Genomic DNA, 25,774 nt, shown 5'->3' with positions numbered 1-25,774 from the left:
CACACCCCACGCATCAAGACCTACCAGGGACACATACATTCCCCATGCATTCCTATGGGAGGGCAGGCCTATCTCACCACATGCACTCAGAATGCGCACGCACTTTCCTCTGGGACACAGGGAAAGTGCGCAGAAACCAAAAATCACCACACCAAGTCACCAATAAAAAGCAAAAAGTTCAGGGGTGAACCTGCCAGAAGGGCCAAGTCCAACAGGTGTTCTATAAATACATTGATGTAATGACAGAAAAGAGTAGGGGCTAGAACGTATACCTGGCGTACCCCCTTTTTAACAGGGAAACGTGATGAAAGTTCTCCGTGTTTTCCACATCTTACTTGTGCGTAGTTTCCTGAATGGAGCCTCACTAGCACATTGAGGAGATAAGGTGGGATCCCAAGGTCACTCAGCACTTTCCAGAGTTTCTCCCTGGGTACAAGGTCAAAGGCCGACTTCAGATCAACAAATATAAGATAGAGACCGCCACCCTCTATAGTCACCATTTTCCAGAAAAGTAGCTGTAGTCTGAAAATCTGGTCTACGGTTGACATATTTGTTCTGAAGCCGGCCTGGTAGGGATTTAGGCTCTCCTCCTCCTCTATCCAACCCTGTAAGCTGTCTAGAAGGACCCGTCCCATCATTTTTTGAGTGATGTCAATTAAGCTGATGGGTCTATAGTCTGAGGGTAGAAGAGGGCAGCCTTTTTTCAATATGGGAACTATCTCTGCCCACGCCAGGTGTCAGGGGGGATCCATGCCCTTCATGATGGCATTAAATAGGTCACACAAGTATGGAACTCAAATTATGGGTTCCTCCCGGAAAAGGTCCCCCGGAAGTTTATCTAAACCTGGCGCTTTGTTGCAATGCAAATTGTTGATAGCATTTCCCACTTCAATCATGGTAATCTCCAACCCCCCCCTCCTGTTGGAACTCCAAGGGTGAACTCAGAGTGCCAGTGGTAACACATCCACCATCCTGGCCATCATACAGTGACCCAAAACGTGTCTCCCAAGCTTCAGGCGCTATGTTAGGCTCTATGGCCGGTCGCCCTTCCCTATCCCCTGAGCTCACTATTGCCCAGAAAGATTTCAGATCTTTATCGGTCATGGCTGTCCTGAGAGCTTCCCAGCTATCTAGTTCCCAGTTTTTCTTTTCCTGCTGAATGGTCCCTTTATACGTGGCCCTGGCAAGTTTGATTTGTGGCCTGTCCTTCGCCTTCACCGCATCCAGTAGGTCCTGTTTGGCTTTATGACAATTAACATTAAACCAGGAGCATTTGGGTCGTTTGTTTTCCCTCATTTGAGACACCGGATGAAATACGTCAATCAATTTTGCAGTTAACTCCTCGTGTATTTTGCATGCCTTATCTTGATTACCTGTATGAACCTCCACCTGTCCTACCTACCACTTTTTAGTTAACATAGGTAATGCTAGCTGATAGACTTTAGCCAGCTTTGAGGGAGAGTGATGGATGTGGCTCCATCTAACTTTCCTTCTGTTATCAGATCTCGTTGGTCTCAGTTGTAGTAAGGGGTGGAGAGTTGGACATACCAAGGTTCCCTATTTTCAGGATCACTATCAGGGTGTTGTGGTCACTGTCCTGCCTCTGCTGGACATAGAAGTCGGAGACCTTTTCCCAAGATCTAGTTTCCACCAGGATGTAGTCAAGTAGGGAGGCCTGCCCTTCTCTATTAAATGTAAACCGGCCCGGGTGGTCGGATTTAGTCCTCCCGTTACAAGCCCTCAGGGAGAGGGCCAAAGTAAGTGAGTGGAGTTGCATTGCCAGTGGGGACCATACTTTGATCGGAGTAATCTGCGGGTCAGGTATCGACCAGTAGAGATCTTCTTCTGTGGGCGCAGATTGATTTGGATCAGTGAGTGGCTCGAATTAACAACTGAAGTCACCTCCTACGATCAGCAAGAGCGCTGGATCCAAAGTTAGCATAAAACACCCCAGGTGGTCTATAACGAAAGAATTCTTATCTGTTGTTCACGGGTCTACAGTACACAATGATTAGGGCTATTTTTGTCTTTGTGGGAAATGACAGCAAGACACATTGAATATCATTAGTGGGAGATGTCATCTGCTTGGCTCTACAGCCAAGATGTGTACCTACCCAAATAGTTAATCCACCGGAGGGTCTCACCCTCCCCCGTAGTGGCCAGGATGTTGAATGACGCAAAATCCACCCTCTGAAATTCTTCCCTCGCCCAGGTCTCTTGAAATATACAAATATCCTGGTTGTCCACAAAACACCCCCATTCTGGGCAGGGCAGTTTGTTTTTCAGTCCGGCCAAAATCTGGGATAAAATCTGCAATCCGCCGCTCTGTGCTCTTATCGCACTCGGTACCTCAGAAGCATTGGCACGGGGGGGCAGAAGATCACCTGGTTGGGACCCGGGATGTCTATCGGGTGTCCCACCAGGTTCACCTTCTCTGTTAAAGCCCATCAGTGAAAATGGGGGTGAGACATCAGGGACCCTAGTCAGTTGTAGCCTAGCTCTTAGCCGGCTAGTCCGCTGGGCGTTGTCCGAGCTACTACCCCCGGTTGGTCGGCTCCAACTGCACAGCATTTCAGGGTTATCTCCGTTTTAGGCCCGTCCCCCAGTCAGTCTACCTCCTCCAGACTTTCAAATCTATTATTCACTGAGATGTTGAATTGGGGGTGCCTATTATGGGTGCCCCAGCTTCTCTCCATTAAGGACCCTGGACCCATGGTTTGGATTGAAGGTATTGCACTATCTATTGTGGTTGTTTGATGGTTGGGGTAAAAGAAGTCTAAGGAATGGAGGCTAATTCCTGTTGATGTATTATGGCAATTGGTGGTAGAGTTCAATAAGTTTCTAACAGTGTTAGGATTTTTATAATTAATAACAACACACTCCCCTAGTTCTGTTTTCCGACGATTTCCCAACCACCCTACTCTTCGGACCATAATAATCTCCCCATATCTGGCATGCTCAAAGTGTTTATATCTTGCAAGCCAAAATAGGCATTTGTTTCTGAGTTCAAGTTGGGTTTCCTTTGCATTGAGTGAGATTGGAGGGGTTCCTGTCAGTATAACTACATACGGGGCACATGCCGGGGGAAGGTTTATTTTGCGCAAGTGGGTATTAGCAATCACATTCCTCTCTACATTATAGTCTTGCGCTGGTTGCCTGCTCTTTTTACTAGTGGCATCCAGCACTAAGGGGTTAGCTTTATCACAACTCCTGTCATCAGGGAATATAGTTTTAACACTGGGCTCATGGCTAACACTCCTATTTCTCATCTCCTTGTTGGCGCTCACTTCCCCAGTGTTGTGACTAGTAGAGGGACCCTCATTAGTGCACACCCCCACCCCAGGTGAAAGTGAGGTGCTTGTAATATCCACCTGGCAACCTTTTTCAATCCCATCTCACCTTTTGTTGATGGAATAATTGTGTCGTACTGATAACCCTGCATCCCCTGCTGCCAGTACTTTCTCCAATTTATCTAACTGACTAATTAGGGAGCCAGGTTCTTTCTTTTAGGTCCGACCTCAGTTGTTAGTTTGCGTTTACCATTCTTAGGGATGATTGTGCATGTTCTACCCTTGTGTGCCGCTTTCTTTGGTGGGACATCCCGTAGGTGTGACTTAATGGGATCAGCTAACTGTGATTGAGTCGTGCTTGTCGGCGTGGATGGGTCTGGTGCTTGCATGAATATATCAGGGGTGAGTTAATTATTATTATTAATTATAATTGATTTACTTCCCACCCTATACCCCTATGAAACCCACAACCCGTACCTAAAACTTAAATTAAAAAACAAATGTAATCATACAATTAACAAATAATTATCAATTAAATAATTAATCTTAATTAAAATTAATTAATAATTAATTATAATTAATTTACTTTTCATCATATACCCCTACAAAACCCACAAGCCACACCTAAAATTTAAATAGAAAAAATGTATTATACAATTAACATAAATAATAAATTAAATAATTAATATTACCTAAAAATTAATTATGAATTAGTTATAAATAATTTACTTCCCACCATGTACCCCTATAAACTCCACAACCTGCTACGGTACTAAGTAAGTAAATACATTTATTGTTTCAATTAATAAAAATTGTTGCAAAAGGCCGTGCATTGTCTGTCCTTCCAGGGACCTTCTTCGGTCATTAATAAAAAAAGCATCATATTATTTCATTGAATGCATTTCGAATGGTTTCACAGAACATAAAATAGAGGTCCATAAAAACTTCATATATGCTCACTGATTTGGGCCTGAGGTCTCGCTTTAGACCGAGGCTCAATCTTTGCTTATGAGTTCTTTAAGTTGCAGTGCAAATTTCGCTAGTCTAGCCAGTTCCATTGGGATCTCTAAGTTAAAAAGAAGCTTCATTGCACATAGGCAGATAGGAGGGCCATATTTAAAAAAAACAGGGTTTTAATAAAGTACAATATGCATGTCTCAATTTATGGCAGATACAAACTAGGTGGGCCAGAGTCTCCTCAAACTGATGGCACAGTCTGCAGGAGGCAAGCCTCTCTAGGGATTTCCAGCGGGTGTTTATGTCTTTTATTAGCATAACCATTAGTCTGACTGACAGGATTTGCTTCAGTATTGATTTGTTCAGAGCTGAGTCAAGGTATGGCTGCCTCAGTTTGTCCTTGTAGGAGCTGGCTAAAATCTCAATGTTGCTGCTAGAGAACTCTATAGCCCCCGGGTTGTCCTGCTTAGATAATAGTCTTACTTGTTTCCTGAAAATGGTTTAAAGCAGTCCCGGTTGAGCGAGCAACTGCCTTATGTACCTCCTATATTGTCAATAAAGGTTTTTGAAAAAAAAAAAAAAAAGCAGTCGCGGTTTATGGATAAAGTAACCCCAGTTGGAGAAATCAAGGTGCAGTTCAGTGAGGGCATCTGATATAGCATCTGACCAAGGATTTTTGCCTTTCGTGAAAATTTCTTTCAGGGTTGCTTTCTTTGTGTTTGGACGAGCTGCGCATATCCTTCGGTAATAGCGGATGATCGATGTCCAGTGTTCATAATATTGTTTACATAGTCCAAACTCTGGCTTGGCCTGGTATCTGGAAAACCTGTTTAAATTAGGGGTGGGCGGAATTTGCGTAATTGCGTTACGCAAATCTCCGCGAAACGGTAAAAAATCTCCGCGAACACGCAGAAATTCCGCGAACAAGCAATTCCGCGTGTTCGCGGAATTTCTGCGTGCTTTTTTCCTGTTCACAATTGCTGTTTGCGTGCTCGGGGAGAAATATCTCGCGAACACGCATTTTGAGAACGCGAACAAGCAAAAATTTCGCGAAATCGCGGAAAGCAGACTTTTGAGCAATTTCGCGTTCTCTGCGGAACGCGAAATTCCGCAAATTCCGCGAGCGGAACGGAATTTGCCGCCCAGGCCTAGTTTAAATGCTCGGCAGTTGGCAGACTCCATGATGTTAATTAGGGCCCCAGGAAAGACTAGTTGTCCGTAAGAGATTGAAGGAATTAGCTTGGCTTTTATAACCTTTCGGATAGGCTCAGTTGCTGAGAGCATACGTCACCACCTTGGCTTTTGATTCTTTGGATGCAATGTTTGCTGTCTGCTTGCCGTTACGCGTGATCCATACCCCCAGGTAGGTATACTTGGTTGTTGTAAATATTTTCAGGTTGCCAGTTTAAGTTTAACATATTTTCCAGAGATCAGTACCTTTGTTTTACTAGTGTTTGCTGTCAAATCATTTTCTTCATTGTAGGTACTTAGTGCATTCAGTGCTCTTTGCAGGCCCATCTTCGTGTGGTCACTTAAGGCCATGTCATCAGCGTATTTCATTAAGAACAGTCTGGTCGTCCCAGGGTTGGATTTTGATGTTGTTTTGCCACAGTCTGAAGTACAAAAATTAAAAAGTAAAGGTGCCAATTCGCAGCCTTGTTTCAACCCTCGGTCCGTGTATATCTTCTTTTTGGCTCTATTCTGTGTTAGTTTGATGCGTACCCAGGTTCTGGTATAGAGGACAATAATGGCGTTCAGCAGCCTGGTTGGGAATGGATCCCACGGTTTTGTAATTTTCGCCAGAGTAAGTTTCTGTTGACACAGTCGAATGCCGCAGAGTAGTCAATAAAGCATGCAAAAAGGGGGCGCTGTTTTTCCCGGGTGGACTGTTCTACTAGGTAGGCTAGGGCTAGAATGTTATCCAATGTTGATGCTACTGCCCTAAAGCCGGATTGATAGACTGGTAGTATTCCATCCTCATTAGCCCAGTTTTGTAGATCTTGTAGGAGCAGCATTTTTTTATGCCTTTGCCTCGATATCCAGAAGGGCTATTATCCTGTAGTTGTTTGTATCTCCGGTTTCGCCTTTTTTATGGATAGGTTGTAGTAGGGAGCCTTTCCCTGCTACAGGGACTGTTGAGTTAGTCATACAAAACTTGTATAACAGGGTAAGTATTGTTGCCCAGAATGCGCGGTCCTCTTTGAAAACTTGTCCAGTAAGGCCATTGGGCCCCGGGACTCCGTTGCTTCTGATGTTCTTTAATATTATTAGCACATGGTTGTACACATCAAGAGGTTTGCTTGCTTCTTCTGTGGTGTTTGATTTACCAGGTTTTTGTTACCAATGACATTGTGAGGGCTGGTGCTTGTGAGCGATCATTGATAGTCAAGAGGGGTGTTGTGAGAAGACTTGCAGTAGAGTGTTTTCACATAGTTGATCCATGTGTGACTAGGAACTATGTTTTGCCAGTCCTGATGTGGCCAAACAGCCTATTGATATATAGCCAAAATTCTGCTTGTCTACTTGGGATTAAAAGACTGTGGATATGCAGCCACTGGGAGTCTTTGTGTGGCCTTTTGAAGTTACATATGTTTCTGCTATGCGTGTTCCTGGCTGTCAGCCATTTTGGGCATCCTATTTAATTTCTCGCACACTTGTAATTGCGGTTGGCTTTCCTCAGTGCCTTCTTGCTTAATTGGATTATTTTACACCTTGACTTGTGTTTGCAGCACACCATTTCTTTGGATTCTGGCTGATGATTTGGCTCTGTGCCTAGCAGTTGGCGGTACAGTTCTGGGACCAGTTTTGACCATTTTGCTGGAGTGTTCCCTTAAACGTAGTCCCTATTGAGTGTAGGCCAATTGTTTTTCTAGGCTATCAGGTCAGATATGTCGATTCTATTCAATTTGAGTAGGGTTAGGAGCATGTCTAATTCCTCCCCCATTAGATGCGTTCAGGGGGTAGTGTGCTTAAAAGGAACCGTTTGCAGTGAAATAGCTGTGGACAGTGGGAGGTGCTCACTAGTCTGCTGTACTGGTTTTAGAAATTCAACCACTTGTTCTTGGAGGCAGTAGCTCATAAAAATGTGATCTATAGATGATTTTAGTTTTCCCTGGTAGTTTCTAGACGTGGTGTGATTTGCGACTTGTACCTCTTGTGCAGACCTTAGACTTAGGTGTTTAGAAATGTGTTGAGCAAGTTACCAGCATGGTCCCTTGGTCAAGGGGCATCTATTTCTGTTACCAAGTTGTGAGTGTTGAAGTCGCTGACCATTATTATCCCACAGTTTGTTAAGTTGCTGAACAGTTCTTCCAGTGTGTTGACCAGTTCTGTCATCTTGCTGTGTCTCGGGCTGTCTTTGCAATTAAAGTTTCATGCCTTGCAAGTATAGGGCTTGACTATATCCTTGCTTGTTGGGGATTTAACTGATATTATGGCGATACCCAAGCTTACATAAATTGTTAGGCCCCCTGATGGCGTTCCAAATTCATTATGCTTTTTTGCTGGGAGTTGAAATTCCCCGAATCCTGGTATGACCAAGGGGGCCAGTAGTCAGGATTCCTGGAGACACAGCAAGTCCCCAGTCTGTAAAAATTCAAAGGCGTCTCTGTTTTGTAGCGTGGTTTTCAGCCCGAACACGTTGCATGAGATTATTTTTATGATCTTGTTTGTTATACTCGCACGCCCGTTGAGTCTCTTTGAGCTAGGAGCAATTTGGTCGTTGACCTGACAGGGTTTTTGCTGTTCCATCCTGATCATAGGTGTACTACTCGGCTTCTCCACTTTCAACGATTTTACTCCCTGTTGTAGCAAAGGTAGGTGATAAACGTATTCTCAAGTTGAAGAATGGTGTAGGATAGGCAACTAGGGTAGTGCCTATTAGAATAGACTTTCGCCGTGGCTGTGTTTTCCTGTTGCTGGGTCTGCCCGTTAGCATATATGGGTATTTTTCCTCTTCGGGTTCATGTACATTTATCCACCGTTTTGCAAAATGGACCTTCTCTGTCATGATCATTTGGGCTGTTGTGCTGGTTTTCCATTTTATTATTGTCGATTCTCTTGTGTTGCTGTTCAAAGCCTTGAACTGAACTTGGGTTAGATCTTCAGTTGTAAGATGTATTAACTCTGGAATTTATTGGAGGATTTGTAGAATATTGGCCATATTTAGTGTGTCTAAACCTCCCCGGCATGTATATTCTGGCGTGAGCACTATGATGTTGTTTTCCGATTCCCTTCGGGCGAGGACCCTTGGCCTTGCGGTAACAGCATTTGTTTTCGGGCAAAGTCTATTTGTTGTATCTGCTCTGGTGTCTATGTGAGCTGCATTGGTCTTCCAAGCCCCTGTACTGATTTTTTGAGGGATAGGCATTCTTACATTGTCCTTTTTGGGTGGAGGCCCATCTTGCTCCTGTCTGTTTAGGTTTCGTGCTGTGTCGGTGCCCCCTCTGCTGTAAGTTTCAGGGGGGAGGTTGATCCCCTGTGGGGCCTGCTTCCACCCTTCATCGGCCGGGCCAAACCCGTGGGCCGAATTTGTGAGTGGGTGTATGGCCGGTGCTGTGGTTTGCTGGACATTTCCTGGACTGACGGTGGACCTCACCTTTGGAAAGATTGGGTAGAGTTTCTGTGGCCTGAGTGGTTTTGGTTGTTGGTCTGTCTTTGGGTCCATTTTGCGGCCTGGGTTACCATCTGATGCAACCAGGCGCAATGATGAATTTTGTTTGGACTCGTCGCTTTTGCCAGCTGCGAAGAAGTTAGAGGAGTATCTGGGCCTGCAATGAGATTGCTAGATTGGTTTTTAGGGTAGGTGGAGGACCTATCTTCAGAATATTACTTCTGCGGAACGTTATTTGGGCTCTTCATTGTTATCAGCTGTAGCATGCTTGGGAAGGTTTCTGCTCCGGCTGACTCGTTAGTTGCATTGTTTTTTGCTTTAATTGGAGCCCTTTCCTCTATGCAATGGTCCAGATGCTCTGCGATCATTGTTTTTTGTTGTTTTAGTTCTGCGACTAGCGATGTAAAAACTTCTGGCAGAGAGCTGAGCTTCTCGACAATTGGAAGGCAAGAACACCTCACAGAGTGCTGCTTCTTCAGCAGTTCCAGATTCCCTTCTAAATTATCAATTTTGGCTGCTATTATAGCCGTTGCTATTGCCTGTCCATTTGGATTTCAAGTTCTTGCGTTTGCCATGTAAGGGCATTGATAGCAGTCATCAATGTTGAGTTTATCGAGGATATAAGAGAGTTTTGATGGGAACACCCAAATTAGGTTGTGAGCTTTGTCATGCCCAGTAGGTGGCGGCAGATCTGTTCCCACCCCCGAAGGACTATTGTTTCCCAGTCCCAAGAAGGATGAGCTTTGATTGAAAGTGTAGGGCTTCATTGCTGACAAGTTTTTTGAGAGGGACAGATCATAGTGAGGGCCTCTGTCTCTCGATCAGGGGGGTCACCTTGTTTTCCCCTTTTGGTGAATCCAATGCTGATGATATTTCTACAACTTTGGGTTTTCCTTGTGCTGTCTTCCCCTGCTGCGGTTCCTGGGCCAAAGACCGATCAGCTCCACTGTTCAAGGGGCAGAATGTGCTACAGTTAGCCGGCTACTAGCGAATAGGGTTCCTGGCTCTGACCGTCATCTGGTTGTTGCTTTGTTTGGTTTACTGAGGGTGGTTCATATGGTGTAGCATTATTGCGTGGGTCCCCTTTCGCTTTTATTTAAGTAAAGTATTGTGGATTGTCATGGCATTGGAATTTAACCGTATGATGGGGTGGACTTGAATCTCCATAGCTGGCGTTCTCGCAATATTGGTTTTACTAGATGATGTTTTTGTCCCAGGTCCCTTCTTTGGCATTTTCCACCCCTGTAGCCTGCATGCTGTTTTTTTCTTTTCCAGTAGGGACCTGTCCCCCAACTTGAAAGGTAATTTATAGACCCGTTTCCAGATGTGTGCAGGGCGTTTGCGTTCTTTGTCAGCAGTAGCTCTTCTCCAAGTTGGTCTTCGGGGTATGTTTCATGTCATTTAACACAGTTCGGCTGGATTTTTCGGGGTCCAGCTGGTCCCGTGGATGTGGTTTCCTTTTGATTGCTTTCACTGGACTTGCCTGGAGAGTATCACAAAAGTTGCTATCCCAGTTCCCCTTTGTTCACTATCCGGATGTACTGCGTGTCCCTGGGCAGGACAGGGCAAGCCCTGCTGCTGCTTGGGCCCACCCCACTTCCGATCTCACATGCCCAAAGGCTCTCTTGTCCACTGGGAGCTGCTGGGAGGTGAGCAGGGGCAAAAGAAGATTTTTCCAGCCCACTTGTGGCAGCGGGTGGGACAGGGATGGCGGGAGAGGAAAGGGGCAACAGGGTCAGGGGCCTCTGGGAAGTATGTTGTTGGGGTGGCTGTGTCTGTAGAGGCCTCCCCACCCCTTGCCTCCTGGTGATCTCCCTTGTCTTCCCTTGCAGCAGGTGGGTGGGGCCGTAGTGCCCTTGCTGCAGGAAAGGAGCCCGAACACCAGGGCACCACAGTAACCACGACGTCCAGACACAGGAATGTGTGGGGAGGCGGGCCCCCACTGAGATAAGCCGCACTGGCCTGCTGTCGGCTGCTTCCATCTCAGTAGGGAGCTACGGCTGGCCTGGACTGCCCCGCTGAATTACCTGCCTGTCAGTCTCCTTTGCTGCCTCCTGCCTCTTCCTTGGGTTGATCCATCAGTGCATTGTCCCGTCCTACGGCAGCTCCGGTGCACCGGTGGTTGTGAAGCTTCTGCTGCCTCTTTCTGCTTCTCAGCCCGCTCCTGGCAGTCCTGGAGATGATGCTATACCAGTCGATAGGTGCGGATGCGGCGCTCTGCTCAGCTCAGCTCGGGTGACTCAGGTGGCTCCAACACAGGTGGCAGGCTCAAGCAATTCATTCCAGACACAGGCAGTATAGGTCGTACCAAAAAGTACTTAAATTCGACAAACTATATTAAAATACAATAACAATATTTATACAAACAATTTATAAAATATACAAGTAAAATATATAGTAAAATACAAAAAAATCGATATTATTAACAACAATGGGGCTCATTATGATGTTGAGTGGACTTACATCCGCCCAACACTGTAGCGGTCTCGAACTGCCCAATCTGTGGATTCGACCTCAGTATTAGGATGTGATCGACTATAGGGCAGTCGTAAACATCCATTTTATAATGGCAGATTGTTTGGCGGGTGGAAAAGGTCAGCAGCACAAGCTGCCATTTTAAAATGGAGGTTTGCAAACATCCCTGGGCCGTGTGGCAGGTACCATGCGTGCCTGCTGCGCAGTGCAGGGATATTTAGGGGTCACCATAGGTGCTCCCATACCCCATGGTGGAGGGCCAGTGGGGAAAGGGGCCCTCCTAGGGGTCCCTAAAGACACTGTCTGATAACCTTTCCATGCCGGAAAGGACAACATGGAAATGCTGCTGGAAAATGACATCATGATTCCGATGGCGAAGCCGCCGTCATTAAGGGATAATGAGCATTATCGACGCACTGATGGGCTCAAGGTCCCTCCTCCCGCTGCTTCCACCTACCACATCGTAATACAGTGGGCAGATGGCGGTAGGACCAGCACAGACATGCAGGTGGTGTCGGTCTCACTGACATTGTAATTAGGCCCAATATTTTTAACATCAATATTAATAACATAGGTATTTTTGTAATCAATATTAACACTTTCTATATTTCTAACATCGATATTACTTAACTTAAAATTTATATTCTTGTAAGCGATATTTTGGCTGGTGATATTTCTGTCTAACGATATTTCCAACTCAATATTTCTGTAGGTCCAATATTATATTTTTGATAGTTTGTCTGAATTCCAACTCAAACATTAATTTCAGGCTTCAAAACAGCAGTCCCAGGATCGAATTTTCAATTGTAAAACTGATCACATTCTGTATTGCTGAATCCTAGTGAAAGGAACATTAATACATAGTCGTAGACCTAATAGCCAGCCAAGTCTAGAAAATCATCAGGGTGATAGACAGCACATATCAAGCAGTTGCACAGCAATCATACTCAAGAGCTTCATTTACCTACTAACCCAATCATTGGTCGGAGCACTTTGCAACCCCTTTTCACATACCTGCCCACCTCCTGGTCTCCAAATCACCTATAATGAGAAAAGGGAATTTCTTCTTGAAAAATTAATCTCCTTCCCTCCTTCAAGAACTCATCAACCCAAGAAGCTACCAAATCTCCCACAAAACAATGATGAGGCACCAAAGGAATATGAGAACATCACAGTCATGTGAGGTGATATGATAGTACCCTTGTAACTGAAAAAACCTGGACAAAGACCAGATCAACCAAGATTCTATATATCATTTTCACAAGCAAGAAGTATTCTTCGGAAAACTGATAGCAAATGGAGAAAATCCAAAGATTACTGCTTAAGAAAACCAAGGAAATACTATCATCGCTGGTAAAATATAACCCTGCAAAATCTAAATACAACCAATCGGAAATACTGTTATCACCTAATGCTGTTCAATCTCTCTTCTGGCACATTAGAAATGTAACAGAGATCCCCACCAAAATATAAAAACACACTGAACAAATCTTCAAAATATTTTTGTGATCTCATTACAGCAAAGTTAATCCTGGTCAATCATCCTTTTTTAATACTCATATGAACCTGGTCAAATACTCCTTAGGCTACAGTCTATCCCTAAGTTTACAAAAAGTCTGAGAAATCACTGCCTTACTCAAAACACTCAACCTAGAACATATACATCTGTTCAACAACCATGCAGTTTCAAACCTACCTCCTTTAGCCAAAGCTGCAGTGAAAAACTGTGCCAACCAGGTGGTGCTGTAATTTCCAAGGAATGTCTGCTTGATGATTGGCAATCCAGTTTCAGATGCAAAAACAACAGTTGATGGGCAGAATGCAGACCAATGTCATACATTCACCCCAGTACAGAGATCTGGGCCTAAATCTATAATTTTTTTGCTCACCATGCCGTTCCAGTTTGAACCCAGCCATATGCAAATCAGTCTTGACCCTGTGCCTCATGGGAACAGTCCAGCCTGAACTGCCAAGCCAGGACCCCCCTGGACTGGAAAAAAGCATCCTAGGACCGGTTTCGGGGTTTCACCCGTCTTCAGCCAGGATAGCTTGATTCCAGTGGCATGGAGAGCACGGGACCCAAGTCTGGGCATACCCTTCCCACTCGAGGTGACAAATGCAAAAACAACAGTTGATGGACAGAATGCAGAACATTGTCATACATTCACCCCAGTACAGAGATCTGGGCCTAAATCCATCGTTTTGTTGCTCACCATGCCATTGCAGAGAGCTGAGCTTCTCGACAATTGGAAGGCAAGAACACCTCACAGAGTGCTGCTTCTTCAGCAGTTCCAGATTCCCTTCTAAATTATCAATTTTGGCTGATTTTATAGCCGTTGCTATTGCCTGTCCATTTGGATTTCAAGTTCTTGCGTTTGCCATGTAAGGGCATTGATAGCAGTCATCAATGTTGAGTTTATCGAGGATATAAGAGAGTTTTGATGGGAACACCCAAATTGGGTTGTGAGCTTTGTCATGCCCAGTAGGTGGCGGCAGATCTGTTCCCACCCCCGAAGGACTATTGTTTCCCAGTCCCAAGAAGGATGAGCTTTGATTGAAAGTGTAGGGCTTCATTGCTGACAAGTTTTTTGAGAGGGACAGATCATAGTGAGGGCCTCTGTCTCTCGTCCAGGGGGGTCACCTTGTTTTCCCCTTTTGGTGAATCCAATGCTGATGATATTTCTACAACTTTGGGTTTTCCTTGTGCTGTCTCCCCCTGCTGCGGTTCCTGGGCCAAAGACCGATCAGCTCCACCGTTCAAGGGGCAGAATGTGCTACAGTTGGCCGGCTACTAGCGAATAGGGTTCCTGGCTCTGACCGTCATCTGGTTGTTGCTTTGTTTGGTTTACTGAGGGTGGTTCATACGGTGTAGCATTATTGCGTGGGTCCCCTTTCGCTTTTATTGAGGTAAAGTATTGTGGATTGTCATGGCATTGGAATTTAACCGTATGATGGGGTGGACTTGAATCTCCATAGCTGGCGTTCTCGCAATATTGGTTTTACTAGATGATGTTTTTGTCCCAGGTCCCTTCTTTGGCATTTTCCACCCCTGTAGCCTGCATGCTGTTTTTTTCTTTTCCAGTAGGGACCTGTCCCCCAACTTGAAAGGTAATTTATAGACCCGTTTCCAGATGTGTGCAGGGCGTTTGCGTTCTTTGTCAGCAGTAGCTCTTCTCCAAGTTGGTCTTCGGGGTATGTTTCATGTCATTTAACACAGTTCGGCTGGATTTTTCTGGGTCCAGCTGGTCCCGTGGATGTGGTTTCCTTTTGATTGCTTTCACTGGACTTGCCTGGAGAGTATCACAAAAGTTGCTATCCCAGTTCCCCTTTGTTCACTATCCGGATGTACTGCGTGTCCCTGGGCAGGACAGGGCAAGCACTGCTGCTGCTTGGGCCCACCCCACTTCCGATCTCACATGCCCAAAGGCTCTCTTGTCCACTGGGAGCTGCTGGGAGGTGAGCAGGGGCAAAAGAAGATTTTTCCAGCCCACTTGTGGCAGCGGGTGGGACAGGGATGGCGGGAGAGGAAAGGGGCAACAGGGTCAGGGGCCTCTGGGAAGTATGTTGTTGGGGTGGCTGTGTCTGTAGAGGCCTCCCCACCCCTTGCCTCCTGGTGATCTCCCTTGTCTTCCCTTGCAGCAGGTGGGTGGGGCCGTAGTGCCCTTGCTGCAGGAAAGGAGCCCGAACACCAGGGCACCACAGTAACCACGACGTCCAGACACAGGAATGTGTGGGGAGGCGGGCCCCCACTGAGATAAGCCGCACTGGCCTGCTGTCGGCTGCTTCCATCTCAGTAGGGAGCTATGGCCGGCCTGGAATGCCCCGCTGAATTACCTGCCTGTCAGTCTCCTTTGCTGCCTCCTGCCTCTTCCTTGGGTTGATCCATCACTTCATTGTCCTGTCCTACGGCAGCTCCGGTGCACCGGTGGTTGTGAAGCTTCTGCTGCCTCTTTCTGCTTCTCAGCCCGCTCCTGGCAGTCCTGGAGATGATGCTATACCAGTCGATAGGTGCGGATGCGGCGCTCTGCTCAGCTCAGCTCGGGTGACTCAGGTGGCTCCAACACAGGTGGCAGGCTCAAGCAATTCATTCCAGACACAGGCAGTATAGGTCGTACCAAAAAGTACTTAAATTCGACAAACTATATTAAAATACAATAACAATATTTATACAAACAATTTATAAAATATACAAGTAAAATATATAGTAAAATACAAAAAAATCGATATTATTAACAACAATGGGGCTCATTATGATGTTGAGTGGACTTACATCCGCCCAACACTGTAGCGGTCTCGAACTGCCCAATCTGTGGATTCGACCTCAGTATTAGGATGTGATCGACTATAGGGCAGTCGTAAACATCCATTTTATAATGGCAGATTGTTTGGCGGGTGGAAAAGGTCAGCAGCACAAGCTGCCATTTTAAAATGGAGGTTTGCAAACATCCCTGGGCCGTGTGGCAGGTACCATGCGTGCCTGCTGCGCAGTGCAGGGATATTTAGGGGTCACCATAGGTGCTCCCATACCCCATGGTAGAGGGCCAGTGGGGAAAGGGGCCCTCCTAGGGGTCCCTAAAGACACTGTCTGATAACCTTTCCATGCCGGAAAGGACAACATGGAAATGCTGCTGGAAAATGACATCATGATTCCGATGGCGAAGCCGCCGTCATTAAGGGATAATGAGCATTATCGACGCACTGATGGGCTCAAGGTCCCTCCTCCCGCTGCTTCCACCTACCACATCGTAATACAGTGGGCAGATGGCGGTAGGACCAGCACAGACATGCAGGTGGTGTCGGTCTCACTGACATTGTAATTAGGCCCAATATTTTTAACATCAATATTAATAACATAGGTATTTTTGTAATCAATATTAACACTTTCTATATTTCTAACATCGATATTACTTAACTTAAAATTTATATTCTTGTAAGCGATATTTTGGCTGGTGATATTTCTGTCTAACGATATTTCCAACTCAATATTTCTGTAGGTCCAATATTATATTTTTGATATTTTGTCTGAATTCCAACTCAAACATTAATTTCAGGCTTCAAAACAGCAGTCACAACACAAATTGGAGCTATAGGGGCAGAGAACAGGTCATCCCCCACTCAAACGTTTCTATACAACAAGTGACCTGTTCCCAAGGTGAAAAACCGTTCAAACCTCTATACCCTTGGTCATATACTTAAGACAATTTATACAGCATGTGGTCACACCATCTATGCTACTTATGGGTATGGTTTCACCTATTTAAAAAGAAAAAGAAGAAGAGATTCATACGAGGTACAATAGTCTCAATAATCCCAAGTGTCTGTCTCTAAACACCCAATAGTGGTGAAAAAGTGTAGAAAAGGAGCGAGGGAGCCTCACGGTAGCACCACCCGGGAGGTTTAAGCAGGAAGGTACTCGCCTGCTACCTCAAGGTCTCATCATCAGCTACCCTCGTTCCGAAAACAAATTGTGTGTAAGGGAGGAGAAATGGATAACAACCTAAAGAGTGCTGAAATGTGTGTAAAGAGAAATAAAGTGCCAAGTTATGTGCACCTAAGAAACCCCACTACTTATATATAAAAGTGAACTAGAACACACTGGCTTACAATTTTATTCCATGCTGTGTGTCTACTTCTATTTAAAATGCCGACATGTTTCATTGCCTTTGGGTACACTCACGGCAATTTCTTCAGGGCGTGGGGTTTTTTCTCAACCCTGCATTTCCGCCTATCTTTTGATAAAAACTGCGGGATTTTACCCAGCGTGGGTATACCTTTACCCTGGAGCTCTTGTATGCGTTAGACTGCACTCGTTCTGGGCTCTTCAGATTGGCTCCTACTGTGAGCCTTAATTGCTTGCGCGTCTGGATGCGGTGCTGAGCTAACGCCGGACGCGCAAGCAATTAAGGCTCACAGTAGGAGCCAATCTGAAGAGCCCAGAACGAGTGCAGTCTAACGCATACAAGAGCTCCAGGGTAAAGGTATACCCACGCTGGGTAAAATCCCGCAGTTTTTATCAAAAGATAGGCGGAAATGCAGGGTTGAGAAAAAACCCCACGCCCTGAAGAAATTGCCGTGAGTGTACCCAAAGGCAATGAAACATGTCGGCATTTTAAATAGAAGTAGACACACAGCATGGAATAAAATTGTAAGCCAGTGTGTTCTAGTTCACTTTTATATATAAGTAGTGGGGTTTCTTAGGTGCACATAACTTGGCACTTTATTTCTCTTTACACACATTTCAGCACTCTTTAGGTTGTTATCCATTTCTCCTCCCTTACACACAATTTGTTTTCGGAACGAGGGTAGCTGATGATGAGACCTTGAGGTAGCAGGCGAGTACCTTCCTGCTTAAACCTCCCTGGTGGTGCTACCGTGAGGCTCCCTCGCTCCTTTTCTACACTTTTTCACCACTATTGGGTGTTTAGAGACAGACACTTGGGATAATTGAGACTATTGTACCTCGTATGAATCTCTTCTTCTTTTTCTTTTTAAATAGGTGAAACCATACCCATAAGTAGCATAGATGGTGTGACCACATGCTGTATAAATTGTCTTAAGTATATGACCAAGGGTATAGAGGTTTGAACGGTTTTTCACCTTGGGAACAGGTCACTTGTTGTATAGATTCAAAACAGCAGTCCCAGGATCGAATTTTCAATTGTAAAACTGATCACATTCTGTATTGCTGAATCCTAGTGAAAGGAACATTAATACGTAGTCGTAGACCTAATAGCCAGCCAAGTCTAGAAAATCATCAGGGTGATAGACAGCACATATCAAGCAGTTGCACAGCAATCATACTCAAGAGCTTCATTTACCTACTAACCCAATCATTGGTCGGAGCACTTTGCAACCCCTTTTCACATACCTGCCCACCTCCTGGTCTCCAAATCACCTATAATGAGAAAAGGGAATTTCTTCTTGAAAAATTTATCTCCTTCCCTCCTTCAAGAACTCATCAACCCAAGAAGCTACCAAATCTCCCACAAAACAATGATGAGGCACCAAAGGAATATGAGAACATCACAGTCATGTGAGGTGATATGATAGTACCCTTGTAACTGAAAAAACCTGGACAAAGACCAGATCAACCAAGATTCTATATATCATTTTCACAAGCAAGAAGTATTCTTCGGAAAACTGATAGCAAATGGAGAAAATCCAAAGATTACTGCTTAAGAAAACCAGGGAAATACTATCATCGCTGGTAAAATATAACCCTGCAAAATCTAAATACAACCAATCGGAAATACTGTTATCACCTAATGCTGTTCAATCTCTCTTCTGGCACATTAGAAATGTAACAGAGATCCCCACCAAAATATAAAAACACACTGAACAAATCTTCAAAATATTGTTGTGATCTCATTACAGCAAAGTTAATCCTGGTCAATCATCCTTTTTTAATACTCATATGAACCTGGTCAAATCCTCCTTAGGCTACAGTCTATCCCTAAGTTTACAAAAAGTCTGAGAAATCACTGCCTTACTCAAAACACTCAACCTAGAACATATACATCTGTTCAACAACCATGCAGTTTCAAACCTACCTCCTTTAGCCAAAGCTGCATTGAAAAACTGTGCCAACCAGGTGGTGCTGTAATTTCCAAGGAATGTCTGCTTGATGATTGGCAATCCAGTTTCAGATGCAAAAACAACAGTTGATGGGCAGAATGCAGAACAATGTCATACATTCACCCCAGTACAGAGATCTGGGCCTAAATCTATAATTTTTTTGCTCACCATGCCGTTCCAGTTTGAACCCAGCCATATGCAAATCAGTCTTGACCCTGTGCCTCATGGGAACAGTCCAGCCTGAACTGCCAAGCCAGGACCCCCCTGGACTGGAAAAAAGTATCCTAGGACCGGTTTCGGGGTTTCACCCGTCTTCAGCCAGGATAGCTTGATTCCAGTGGCATGGAGAGCACGGGACCCACGTCTGGGCATACCCTTCCCACTCGAGGTGACAAATGCAAAAACAACAGTTGATGGACAGAATGCAGAACATTGTCATACATTCACTCCAGTACAGAGATCTGGGCCTAAATCCATCGTTTTGTTGCTCACCATGCCATTGGTGAGCAAAAAAACGATGGATTTAGGTCCAGATCTCTGTACTGGGGTGAATGTATGACATTGTTCTACATTCTGTCCATCAACTGTTGTTTTTGCATTTGTCACCCGAGTGAGATGGGTATGCTCAGACGTGAGTCCTGTGCTCTCCATGCCACTGGAATCAAGCTATCCTGGCTGAAGAGGGGTGAAACCCCGAAACCAGTCCTAGGATGCTTGTTTCCAGTCCAGGGAGGACCTGGCCTGGCAGTTCGGGCTGGACTGTTCCCATAGGGCACAGGGTCAAGACTGATTTGCATATGGCTGGGTCCAAACTGGAATGGCATGGTGAGCAAAAAATGATGGATTTAGGCCCAGATCTCTTTCCTGGGGTGAATTGTGGAAATATGGATTTTTCTGGTCAGTTATGTCCCCTATCTTGGACCCCAACGGTTCTATGTGCATGTTACAAGTACATGTATGTTCCCTCCAGTTCCAGTTATGAAGACGCAAATACATGTGCGTCCACCGTTAACATGTCCTCTTTCAGATCCGCCATGAATGGGCCGGATATTCCATTCCTAAGTACGAAAGGCCACCGGCTTTATATGGTTCACTTATGCTATTTTTCAGTCCAGGCAAGTAGGCCCTGATTCTGTCATCAAGCTTTTCTTGCTTTCTGTCTCTGAAGCTCCAGTCCGAGCCTGCATCTGTGACCATGAACTTTGTCTCATCCTCTGCGCGGCTCACGATGCCTGACATCAGCTTGCTGCCTGCCAAGAACTGTATTTCACCTTCGAAATTATCTGCTCCGATCCCTGCCCAATGCATTCCTGTCTAGTAGCTTAAGTAAACATTCTGCCAGCTACCGAGCAAAGGCCCGGCTTCTCTGTCTTTATACAAGTAATTCATAGTCCTGTTACTATGGAAGATTCCTGCCCTCGCATCTAGTGTAGACACTTAGACGCTTGTACACGCACTAACAGTCAGTATAGTCAGTATAGAATAAGATTCTACTCCAAGAAGGCCTCTCTTTTGGATAACATAGTTCTTTAAACATAGGATGTTAGATATGATTTGGGATTAGGTTGACTTGACCCTCCAGACATCTGTCGCCACATGTAGAGCTAAATGTCAAGTCCCCTCCACCCCCTAGCTGCACGTCAATCACACGTCATGCTGCTGCGTGCGCATTTCTGCCAAGTATTTCTGCTGACATTGCGAAATTATTTCATAGATCCACCCATATGTGACATCACAACCAATGACGTTTTCTTGTTACTCCCAATTACGCCTCCTTCAGCTACGCATGTGAAATGTTATCTTTACTATCAATTGTTACGCCTCTTGCCTTTGCCTCACTGTAATGCCTATTGTATAAAAGTAATTAATTATCAATAATGTATGTACTTCACTTCCTGAACCTCCGTGGTGATGGAACTTGGAGGCCACGATTTCGAAATCATCCATTAGAATAAAGCCCATTCCGAACCTCTAATACCACGGATTCTGCCTCTTATTTACTGAGCTATTTTTATTATGTTCTGTATCAAATTAATTCCCGGTAATTAAATTATTTACCACATAAATGGCGCCCGAATAGGGACACTTTCTCATCTCACGCGCCGGCGGTGCGTTGCAGGCCCGGTCTCCTGCCACAGCTGGACGGACAACAACGCGTACCAGCAGGATTTCCTGTATCTCCCTCCGGTCAAGCGGGGGCGACTGAGGCTGCGATCAACACCCAGACGAGGCGGTGAGAAGTGCGAAGTATCCCGACCAGAGCCTAGCTGAGAGAGCAAGATCCGAGGTATACAGAGGCCCACCAGGTTTCCGATGTCCTGACGTGTCCGAAGTTTTCGAGTCGAGTCCAGTCCAGTCCGGTCAAGTTCAGTTCAGTTCCGTTCCAAGGCCTTCCGTTCCGAGCTACAAAGTGAGTACCATTACTGGGGAGGCGTTCTGGCGTGCACATAAGTTGTGCCGGTCCAGACGGGTTTGGGTACACAAATCCGGTCTGCACTGTTTTAGCAGTGTATCTGTACTGTTTAGCAGTATATCTGGTATATCAAGTATATAAATTCAGAATAATTTCCGTTAATGTCGAGAATTATGTTTTATGATTAAGTTTTCTTAGATCGTCATCATCATCGTTGCTCAGTTAAAAGTTAAATGTTAAATGTTTTTAATACGTTCTGCATATCGTGGTGTGAATGACTGTTCGTTATTGAGTTTTATTGTATTAAGTTTGTTCAAGACCAAGTATCAGAACAGTTCTCAATATGCCGCTCTTTTCGAAACTAAGACAGATCACCACTAGAAAAGGGGTACTCGAAGAAGCTGTTCCCATTCCTCCTAGGGACACTCCAGGGTACTTCATGTATCATAAACACGGCCTAGACGCTATATTATTTCTTGATCTATGGGTAGACTACACTAAGGAATTACCAGAAAGTCAGAGGTGGCCCGCAGCTGGGACCTGGGATGCAGAGTGCATCGTGAAAGTAGAGGAAGAATTATGGAAAAAGAAAGCTAGACAATCACAGAAAGACGCCATTGAATTATGGCGTAAAGAATCATATAGACGTACAGAAAAAGCACGTAGACAGGAAGAGAAGAGTAAAGAAAATTCAAATGAAGTTCGAGAAAATCTATTAATTGAAGAAGGTACACGAGTGAAATCAGAACAAGTAGACAGACAAAGAAATGCCCTTATGAAGGGTATGTATCCCCTTCTGGCCGAAGGATTACCTAAGGCTACTGCGGGGATACCAAAAGACTTGCCACCCCCATTGTTTCCAATAAAGGTACATCCTAAAGGGCACCCTAGAACCGCAGAAGATGTTTTTCTTTCCTCATATTTAGATGACGCAGCTCCCGAGTATGCTAACCCCGCCCTACACAGACCGTCGACCGGGGAGGTTCAACGCCAAGATCCTGTATCTATATCCTTACAGCATCAAATACTGACACAAGTTCCGGCAAGCACGTCCGTTTCCACATCCGTTCCTACAGCTACTTCTATAGCTGTGTCCACACCTATAGTTGCTGTATCACGTTCTACGAATCCTTTCACGCCCGATACTCCAGACGGGGCTACCGGAGGTGCTACTAATATTTTTTCTACGCCACCCAGAATAAATAAACTTACCTTTCAAGAGTCAGCGCATCCACGTACCCCCAAACTCATAAATTCCCGCACGCTTAAGGAACTTCTTGTAGATTGTAGATATGACCCTGTGCCCGGCAAAGAGGACGAAATGATCCTGGCATCATTACGTATCCGACGAGCCGCGGTGTATTTAGGGAAGTTACCAGGAATGACTATGCATCTAGATAATATATATCATTTTGTCCAAACAGGGCGAGATTCTGAAAGTATTAACAGAGCTATGGAATACCAGAAAGTGGAGATACAGGGGGAACTGTTACGTTTCCTCATAAATTGTGTGATCAGAAATCAAGACCGACCGGGGGTAGACCCGGAAACAATGGAAACTCTTACCAGATGGAGCCAGAATATATCAGAAGGGAGACATGACAGGCAAAAATGTATAATAGCCATGTGCAGAAAGATCCGTAAAGAAATAGAACGCCTACACGAAGAGAGATTAGCGGTAGACCAGTTTGAACAAAACGAGGAGGAGGAAGGATCAGGACTGCCCACAGGACAGTCAGACACCATAGCCTATGTAGGTAGAGGAAGATCTTGTAATAGTACTAGATGTTTTACTGACCCGATACGTCCGATATGTCCAGATAATAACAGGAATTTCCAAACACCTATAATAAATATGAGGTCCCCCGAGCATTCGTTCCAAGCCGCTGACAAATTACTGCGAGAACGAAGGGGTTATCATTTTCTTGATTCTATGGATGAACAAGAATTAGCCAGGTCAGCCGTTCATTGGATTGACAGTCCCGGAAAGTATGATGATGATACAGTAGCACACACATTTTTGAATCTCACCCCAGATGAACAGCGTTTAGCTGGGATTTATATGATTCAACAACTTCTTATACTATATAAAAGCCAACATTCAGATCCTGGTCCCTTACCTGATATATTGACTGAATTACTCACGAATAGATGGAAAGGTTCAGGTACTAAGTTAATTAAGGAAATACTAGAATCCAGAAAACAGTACATTCTTTTTGTATGTCCAGAACATGTTTCATTGCCCATCAAGGAAAGACCGATGTATTACATGGACAGACAGAATCCCTTACGAGAAGTACACCCAATAAAGGGCGAGGACAATCAGTTTAAACGTGTATATGTATATACGCCCATATCGAAAATAGAATTGTTAGAAATGAAGAAAGTGGTACCCAGTCATGACAAAGACCCAGCGGGTTTCCACCGAGAAATTAAAGACATGTTACTCATGGGAGAGTACACCTATCCCGACATTATGACAATATTAAAGGTATTAATGCCTGCTGGCATTTATGAAAAACTCAAGGAAAAAGAGTGGGAGGTAGGAGACCAAAAGATAGATTGGACAGCATTAGAAAATGAAGAAAAGGCCCGAGGTCCAGGTTCGGGGCTTGGGGACAAAACTAAAGCACTGCCAGGTTTACTAGTACAGGTACTGCCACGTTTATTAACCACGAAAAAGGAAGACTGGGGTGCAATCTCAGCCTGTAAACAAAAGCAAGATGAAGACACTAGTGATTTCTACGCCCGATTCGAAAAATGTTTTGGTATAAATAGTGGTATAAAAGCAAGTAGCGAGTCATACCCACATCTGTTTGTGACAAAATTAGTTGAAAATTCCTTGCCCCAAGTGAAGAATAGAGTATTAAAATTCGAGAGTACCTGGCAGGGTAATACCCCATCACAAATGTTACAAATGTTACAGTATCATTACAATAGAATTAGAGAGGAACAAGATCATGAACAAAGACGCATGAAAGACACAAAAATGAAAATGCTAGTCTCCCAGACAGTTCCAGCTGAAGGACATAAAAAGGGTACGACACAGTCCGGTGATTCAGCAGGACCTGTAAAAGGGACATGCAACTACTGTAAACAACCAGGTCATTATATACACGATTGCCCAGTCCTGAAGCGTAATATCGCCACAGGTATTACAAAAGAAAGACCACGGCCACCTAGACAGGATCAGAATGAACAAGGAGCACCGCAGCATGCACAGGCCATGCCAGCTCCACAACAGTCTATACAGTTTGTGCCGGCCGCACCAGCGTTGCCTGCTGCTGCCACACAAACCACGACACGACAGCTGTACCAGACCGCACAGTATGACTATCCTGATTACCAACGATATGCATGAACCAGCCTAGAGAGGGAAGTTGACTTACCCCTTATCGAGGTCCCTGTAGATCAAGAAGGACCTTATGTACATAGTGAATTATTAGGGCAAGATAGAAAATTTTTACTAGATACAGGGGCAAGTCGAACAACTATAAAACGTAGTGAAGTTCCAGGGGCACCCCTCTCAGGCTCACAGAATATTTCCCTTGGTTTTTCAGGAAAACCTATTGTTAATGAAGTATCACAGCCTCTTCCACTTACGATAGGACCCTTGACCAGAACTACGGATTTATTGCTTACTAAATCATGTCCAGAAAACTTGTTAGGTATAAAAACACTGAAAGCTTTAGGAGCTATAATATGTTGTTCTCCGGAAGGAGTAAGATTGTTTTTACGTGATTTCAAAGGTCACTATGTGTCTCGAGATATGGATTCCCGACTGCAGACTTTACCGACACATTTATGGGCACAAGGCCCTACAGATGTTGGTTGCATGAACATTACACCATATCGAGTCACACTAAAGGCAGGAGTGGTACTACCACGAATGCGACAATACAAGTTACCCCCAGATGTTGTAATGGCTTTACTGCAAATCATTGACGAGCTTATTGGCCAGGGAGTGGTTGTGGAGACCGACTCCAATGTATGTAATTCACCGATAATTCCGATTCTTAAACGAACTGATCCAAAGGCTCCTCCAGTATATCGATTGGTTATTGATCTGCGCGAATTAAATAAATGTATTGTACCACAATACCCCGTAGTTCCAGACATCTCTTCATTACTGACAGCTATTGATTCCGAAGCAACATTCTTTACTGTAATTGATCTCAAGAATGCCTTTTTCAGCGTCCCAATAGATCCGGAAAGCCAATACTTGTTCGGATTTAGTTTAAATGGACGTAGCTTTAAATTCACACGCGCACCTCAAGGATTTACAGAAAGCCCCAGCATCTATAGCCAAGCACTGAAACGAGAACTTGACAGTATATACATGCCAGTCAACACTGCTCTGCTTCAATATGTCGATGATCTGCTGATCACCGCCCGAAGCGAACCTGAATGTGAAAAGGCTTCACTGACGGTTTTACAATTTCTAGCCGAAAA

Source organism: Triturus cristatus, chromosome 5_1 (genome assembly GCF_964204655.1).
Source record: "Triturus cristatus chromosome 5_1, aTriCri1.1, whole genome shotgun sequence".
Classification (NCBI taxonomy): domain Eukaryota; kingdom Metazoa; phylum Chordata; class Amphibia; order Caudata; family Salamandridae; genus Triturus; species Triturus cristatus.
Note: the sequence above shows the minus strand (reverse complement) of the source record.